The sequence below is a fragment of the Chiloscyllium plagiosum genome, chromosome 7 (genome assembly GCF_004010195.1).
Source record: "Chiloscyllium plagiosum isolate BGI_BamShark_2017 chromosome 7, ASM401019v2, whole genome shotgun sequence".
Classification (NCBI taxonomy): Eukaryota; Metazoa; Chordata; class Chondrichthyes; order Orectolobiformes; family Hemiscylliidae; genus Chiloscyllium; species Chiloscyllium plagiosum.
This window is the reverse complement of record NC_057716.1, coordinates 83,394,092-83,400,745: the sequence shown is the minus strand read 5'-3', so window position 1 is coordinate 83,400,745 and position 6,654 is coordinate 83,394,092.

Genomic DNA, 6,654 nt, shown 5'->3' with positions numbered 1-6,654 from the left:
CCTGTTAGTGTTATAAAGGACTTCTAAAATACATTGGGAAACTTCCCCAAATACATTGCCAAGAAACTTCCCCAAATACATTCAGGGCGGCACGGTGGCACAGTAGTTAGCACTGCTGCCTCACAGCGCCAGAGACCCGGGTTCAATTCCCACCTCAGGCGACTGACTGTGTGGAGTTTGCACATTCTCCCTGTGTCTGCGTGGGTTTCCTCCGGGTGCTCCGGTTTCCTCCCACAATCCAAAGATGTGCAGGGTCAGGTGAATTGGCCATACTAAATTGCCCGTAGTGTTAGGTAAGGGGTAAATGTAGGGGTATGGGTGGGTTTCGCTTCGGCGGGTCGGTGTGGACTTGTTGGGCCGAAGGGCCTGTTTCCACACTGTAATGTAATCTAATCTAATCTAAAGACATCAGCGATGCCCAACCAACATTTGTTTCAGAAATTCTCTGAGAACCTAGAAAGAATAAATTCTACTCCTCCTTTGGAAACCATATGATGGTCACCAGGAGAAAGGGATTGTTTGCAGTGTTTATTTATAGGCACCTTGTTAGGCTCTTCCTACTCTGGATATTGAAGGGAAGGAGGCATGAGGTCAAACAAAGCACGATTTCTTGCAGGAGGTTATATTTCCTGTGGAGCACTTCCATCAGGGTCTCCAATATTACATCTGAGAGCCTGTGCACTCTCACCCTTGATTCATGAGCCATACTGCATTATGACACCTGGAAACTCCATGCCATTGATGAATGTGGATACATGAGGTCCATAAATATTGCTCCACTGTAATTAGATCTACTGAGCATTCAAATATTAATCTGTAGGCATCTGTTAACTACCTTCAGGTAAAGTTAACATATAGCAACCAACAATTGCAACCAAAATTGTGTGCTAAATGAAGACTGTTGAGGTTTACAGTTCTTCAGAGATGACAGGATTACTCGTAAAACTCTATGAATGTCTATCCTGTCACCAAAACTTATTGATGAATTTACTACTTAATTGCCACTTAAGGGCCACTTCCTGCACTGAACTGCAATTGAGTGGTAGCCAGTGTTTGGGGAGAGGACAGGTTAAGTGAGTTAGGTCCTTGGTAGCAGTCCTGGCAAGACCACCCTCATGAGCATCCTATCCAAAACAGGTCCTCTGTCAAGGTCCAAATCACTCATTTCTCCCTACAAAATGTCACTTCTTCTTTGGTCTTTGCACCCATTCATCATGCCCTCTCATGGTCCCACCTTCACTCATTGCTTGTTATACTCACTTTTCATTTAGTTCTCGGATGCCAGAACAAGAGGGCATACGTTTAAGATGAGAGGGGAAAAATTTAAAAGGGACCTAAGGGGCAACTTTTTCACATAGAGGGTGGTGAGTGTACAGAATGAGCTGCCAGAGGAATTGGCAGAGGCTGGTACAATTACAACATTTAAAAAGCATCTGGATGGGTACATGAATAGGAAGGGTATAGAGGGATATGGGCCAAGTGCTGGCAAATGGGACTAGATTAGGCTAGGATATCTGGTCAGAGTTGGACCGAAGGGTCTGTTTCCATGCTGTACATCTCTATGACATTATGACTCTACAATGTCTTCAAGCGCTGGATGTATTTCCAGAAGTGGCCACTGAGCTGTGTTTGGAGCATCAACATGTTGATCAATCACATTAGATGACAACTCTGAGATGGCCCAAAATGGGCCCAAAATAATTGTTTTCCAACATGTGCTCTTCACAACAATGAAGCGTGGCCCAGGTACCCATTTGCTGTGTCAAAGTCACAGCAGTTATAATGGAATCCATGGTTCCAAAGATTATACTATGTTGGAGAAGGCTTTAACTGAAAGGGAACTGAGAAAGGCAACTAGGCTTTCCAGTTTCTGAGGGAACTAAACAGAAACTGAGATTGGGAGCCATAACCTCTGGGGAGACTGAAAGTGGCAGTGGGCATATAAAAGCTCTGAATGCCACCAGAGCCCAGATAATAATCAAATGATGTAAAGTGGACAAGGCTGAAGAAAATGGGCTGGATTAGGAGGCTCACAATCGTCGACTGCATTTGTTTCTGGTAATTGAAAATAAAATTAGTGAATTTACACCATCCACATCTTCATAAGCAGATCTGTTGAAAAAGATTTACAGATGTGTGCAATTGTTGGTGAAATTCAGTTTGATTGTGTGCTGTTGTTGGCTCAAGATCAGGTTAAATCCCAAAGAAAAGGGAGCTGAAATTCTTCAATTTTTTTTTATTAATTCATGGGATGTAGGTGTCACTGTCTAGGCCAGCATTAGTTGCTTGTTTTTGATTGCCTAGAGGGTGGTCTAGATCGACCACATTGCTGCAAATTTTGAGTCACATAGAGGCCAGTAAGGATGATTGATAAGACCATAAGACACAGGAGCAGAAATTAGGCCATTCGACCCAATAAATCTGCTTTGGCATTCAATCACGATGATAGGTTTTTCAATCCCATTTTCACATTTTTTCACTATAGCCTTTGATCTCCTTGGCAATCAAGAATCTCTCCATTTCTGTTTTAAATATACTCCATGAGCTGGCCTCCACAGCCTTCAGTGGCAATAAATTCCATAGATTCACTACTGTTTAGCTAAAGATGCTTCTTCTTATCTCTGTTCTAATCTCTGTTGTGGGCGGCACGTTGGCACAGTGGTTAGCACTGTTGCCTCACAGCGCCAGAGACCCAGGTTCAATTCCTGCCTCAGGCGACTGACTGTGTGGAGTTTGCACATTCTCCCCGTGTCTGCGTGGGTTTCCTCCGGGTGCTCCGGTTTCCTCCCAGAGTCCAAAAATGTGCAGGTTAGGTGAATTGGCCTTGCTAAATTGCCTGTAGTGTTAGTTGCAGGGGTAAACGTAGGGGAATGGGTCTGGGTGGGTGCGCTTCGGCGAGTCGGTGTGGACTTGTTGGGCTGAAGGGCCTGTTTCCACACTGTAATTAATCTAAATCTAAATCTAATCTAAATGGTCTTCCATTTGCTCTAAGGCTGCGCTCTTGGGTCCTCATCACGCCTACCAAGGAAAGCATCTTCTCAACATTCACTCTGTCCGGGCTGTTCACTATTCTGTAAGCTTCGATCAAATCCCCCCATCCTTCTAAACTCCATTGAGTATAGTCCCAGAGTCCTCAAACATTCCTCATATGTTAAGCCTTTCATTCCTGGGATCATTCTCGTAAACCACCTCTGGACCTGCTCCAGGGCCAGTACATCCTTCTTGAGATATGGGGCCCAAAATTGTTTACAATACTCTAAATGTGGTCTGACCAGAAATATAAAGCCTCAGAAGTACATCGCTGCTTTTATATTTTAGTACTCTTGAAATAAACGCCAACATTGTATTTGCCTTGTGATTTTCTTCCCTAAAGGACATTTAGCAAATCAGTTGTTTCTTGATGGCAATTAATAGTAGCAATATAGTTACCATTAGGCCAGTTGTCCATTCCAGATATTTATGAAATTCAAATTTCAATGTTTGCCATGGTAAGATTTGAATCCAGCTCCCCAGAGAATTGGCCTGGGATAATATGCTACTATGTTGCATGCTGTGACACAGAACACTTTGGTTAGCAGTGCTGCCTCACAGTGCCAAGAACCTGGGTTTGATTTCAGCCTTGGGTCACCATCTGTGTGGAGTTTGTATGTTCTCCCTGCTCTGTGGGTTTCCTTCAGGTGCTCTGTTTTCCTCCTATAGTCCAAAGATGTGCAGGTTAGATGGATCAACTATAATAAATTGCCTGTAGTGTTTAGGGATGTGCAGGCTAGGTGGGATAGCTATGGTAATGCAGGGGTTACAGGGATAGGGTGGGACACTCATTGGAGGTGTTGCACAGACTCAATGGGCCTACACTTTAATGATTCTGATTCTAATAAGATATACAAGTTCTGGGGTAATAAGTTCTTAACCCGACCTAAAATCGAGTGAAATATGAACGGTAACTATGTTAAGACGGAGCAGTTCAACTTACATTCACTCATTACTTAGACGCAAAAATCAATAATCCAGTGCTCCTAAAGCATTAACCCATGATTCTGGATTGCTCATCCTATGATTTAGCCACTAATTAACCTCTTCCCCTTAAATGAGGAAGACAAAATTTTGAAGGATTTTGTGAAGGATTCAGAAAAGATTTACAAGCATGTTACCAGGGTTGGAGGGTTTGAGCTATAAGAAGAGGCTGAATAGGCTGGGGCTGTTTTCCCTGGAGCATCAGCGGCTGAGGAGTGACCTTATGGGGGGTATAAAAATTATGAGGGGAATGGATAGGGTAAATAGACATGGTCTTTTTCCTGGGTTGGAGGAGTCCAGAATTACAGGGCAGAGGTTTAGGATGAAAGAGAAAAGATTTAAAAGGGACCTAAGGGGCAACGTTTTCTTGAAAGGGTGGTGCGCGTATGGAATTACTTGCTAGAGGAAGTAGCGGAGGCTTGTCCAATTACAACATTTAAAAGGCTTCTGGATGGGTATATGAATCGAAAGGGTTTAAAGGGATATGGGTCAAGTAATGGCAAGTGGGCCCAGATTAATTTAGGATATCCAGTGGGCATGGATGAGTTGGACCGTAGGGTCTGTTTCTGTGTTGTACATCTTTATAACTATGACTCGGACTGGTGACATGTTCCAAGTGACTACTGACTACTACTACTACTACTACTACTACTACTATCACCAACTCAACTGCTTCCTAAGGAAGAGACCCGAGATGTTAACTTTGATTTTCCTTCATAGATGCTGCCAGATTTGTTGAGCTTTTCCAGCAACTTCTGTTTTCGTTTCTGATCCGAAGTTTTTTGGTTTTTATACTGACTCAGTTAGTTTGATTTGTCTTACCTGTATCTGTCATTTTATGTGCATTTATAGTTTGTAGTTGACTATGATTTGCCAGCTAATTCACATTCAACATATCATGATTTTGGTTTCAGAATTTAAATGCTTGTGGATGGTAGGTTTGCTTGCTGAGCTGGAAGGTTTGTTTTCAGACGTTTCATCACCATACTAGGTAACATAATCAGTTAGCCTCCAGATGAAGTACTGGTGGCATGGCCTGCTTTATATTTATGTGTTTAGATTTCCTTGGGTTGGTGATGCAATTCCCTGTGGTGGCGTCATTTCCTGTGGTGATGTCATTTCCTGTTATTTTTCTCGGGGGGTGGTAAATGGGATCCAAGTCAATGAGTTTGCTGATAGAGTTCCGATTGGAATGCCGCGCTTCTAGGAATTCTCGTGTGTGTCTCTGTTTGGCTTGTCCTAGGATGGACATGTTGTCCCAGTCAAAGTGATATCCTTCCTCATCTATATATAAGGATAATAGTGAAAATAGGTCATTTCCTTTTGTGGTTAGTTGATGTTCATGTATCCTGGTGGCTAGTTTCCTACCTGTTGGTCCAAAGTAGTATTTGTTACAGTTCTTGCAGGGTATTTTGTAAATGACATTTGTTTTGCTTGTTGTCTGTATAGAGTCTTTCAACTTCATTAGCTGCTGTTTTAGTGTGTTGGTGGGTTTTTGAGCAATCATAGTGCTAAGAGGTCTGAGTAGTCTGGCAGTCATTTCTGAGATGTCTTTGATGTAGGGGAAAGTGGCTAACATTTTTGGATGTGTTTTGTCTGCTTGATGGGTTTGTTGCTGAGAAATCAGCAGACTGTGTTCATTGGGTACCCGTTCTTTTTGAATAAACTATATAGGTGATTCTCCTCTGCTCTGCATAGTTCCTCTGTGCTGCAGCGTGTGGTGACGCATTGAAATAATGTTCTAATGCAGCTTCGTTTGTGGGTGTTGGGATGATTGCTTCTGTAGTTCAGTATTTGGTCAGTATGTGTTGTTTTCCTGTAGATGCTGGTTTGAAGTTCCACATCGGCTGTTCACTCTACTGTGACATCTAGGAATGGCAGTTTTTTTGTTGTTTTCTTCTTCTTTTGTGAATTTTATGCCAGTAAAGGTCACCACAGGAAATGATGTCACCACTGGAAATAGCATCACCAACTCAAGGAAACCTAAACAAATAAATAGAATGCGGGCCATGCCACCAGTGCTTCACCGGAGGCTCACTGGTGATTATTACCTAGTATGGTGATGAACCTTCCAGCTCAGTGAGCAAACCTACATCCAGAACCTCAACCTGAGCTACAAATCATCTCAAAACTCACTAATTTAAATGCTTAGAGAAGATAATATTTAGTGTCCACTTTGATTGACCCTTGTGAAGACTTTTTAAACAATGAGGAATCTTGCAGCTTTATTCTTTCAGTCAAAAATTGGGATTTCAGGTTTCTTTGTTTTGAAAAATATGGTTCTTGGTCTCAATAGAGATCTTAACACAGCTGAAGGACATTTAATCAAGTAGTGTTACAGGAGATCAGAGGGTTTAAACCATTCCTTGCCTTTCCTTCTGTCTCAAGTCACAGGGAGAAAGTGAGGACTGCAGATGCTGGAGATCAGAGTTACAAAGTGTGGTGCTGGAAAAGCATAGCCAGTCAGGTAGCATCTGAGGAGCAGGGGAGTCGACTTTTTGAGCAAAAGCTCTTCATCAGGAATGTGGAGGTGGTCCAAGGGAGCTGAGACATAAATGGGAGGGGGATGGCATCCAAGTACTAAATGAAAAGTGAGTTTAGATTAGAGTGGTGCTGGAAAAGCACAGAAGGTCAGGCAGC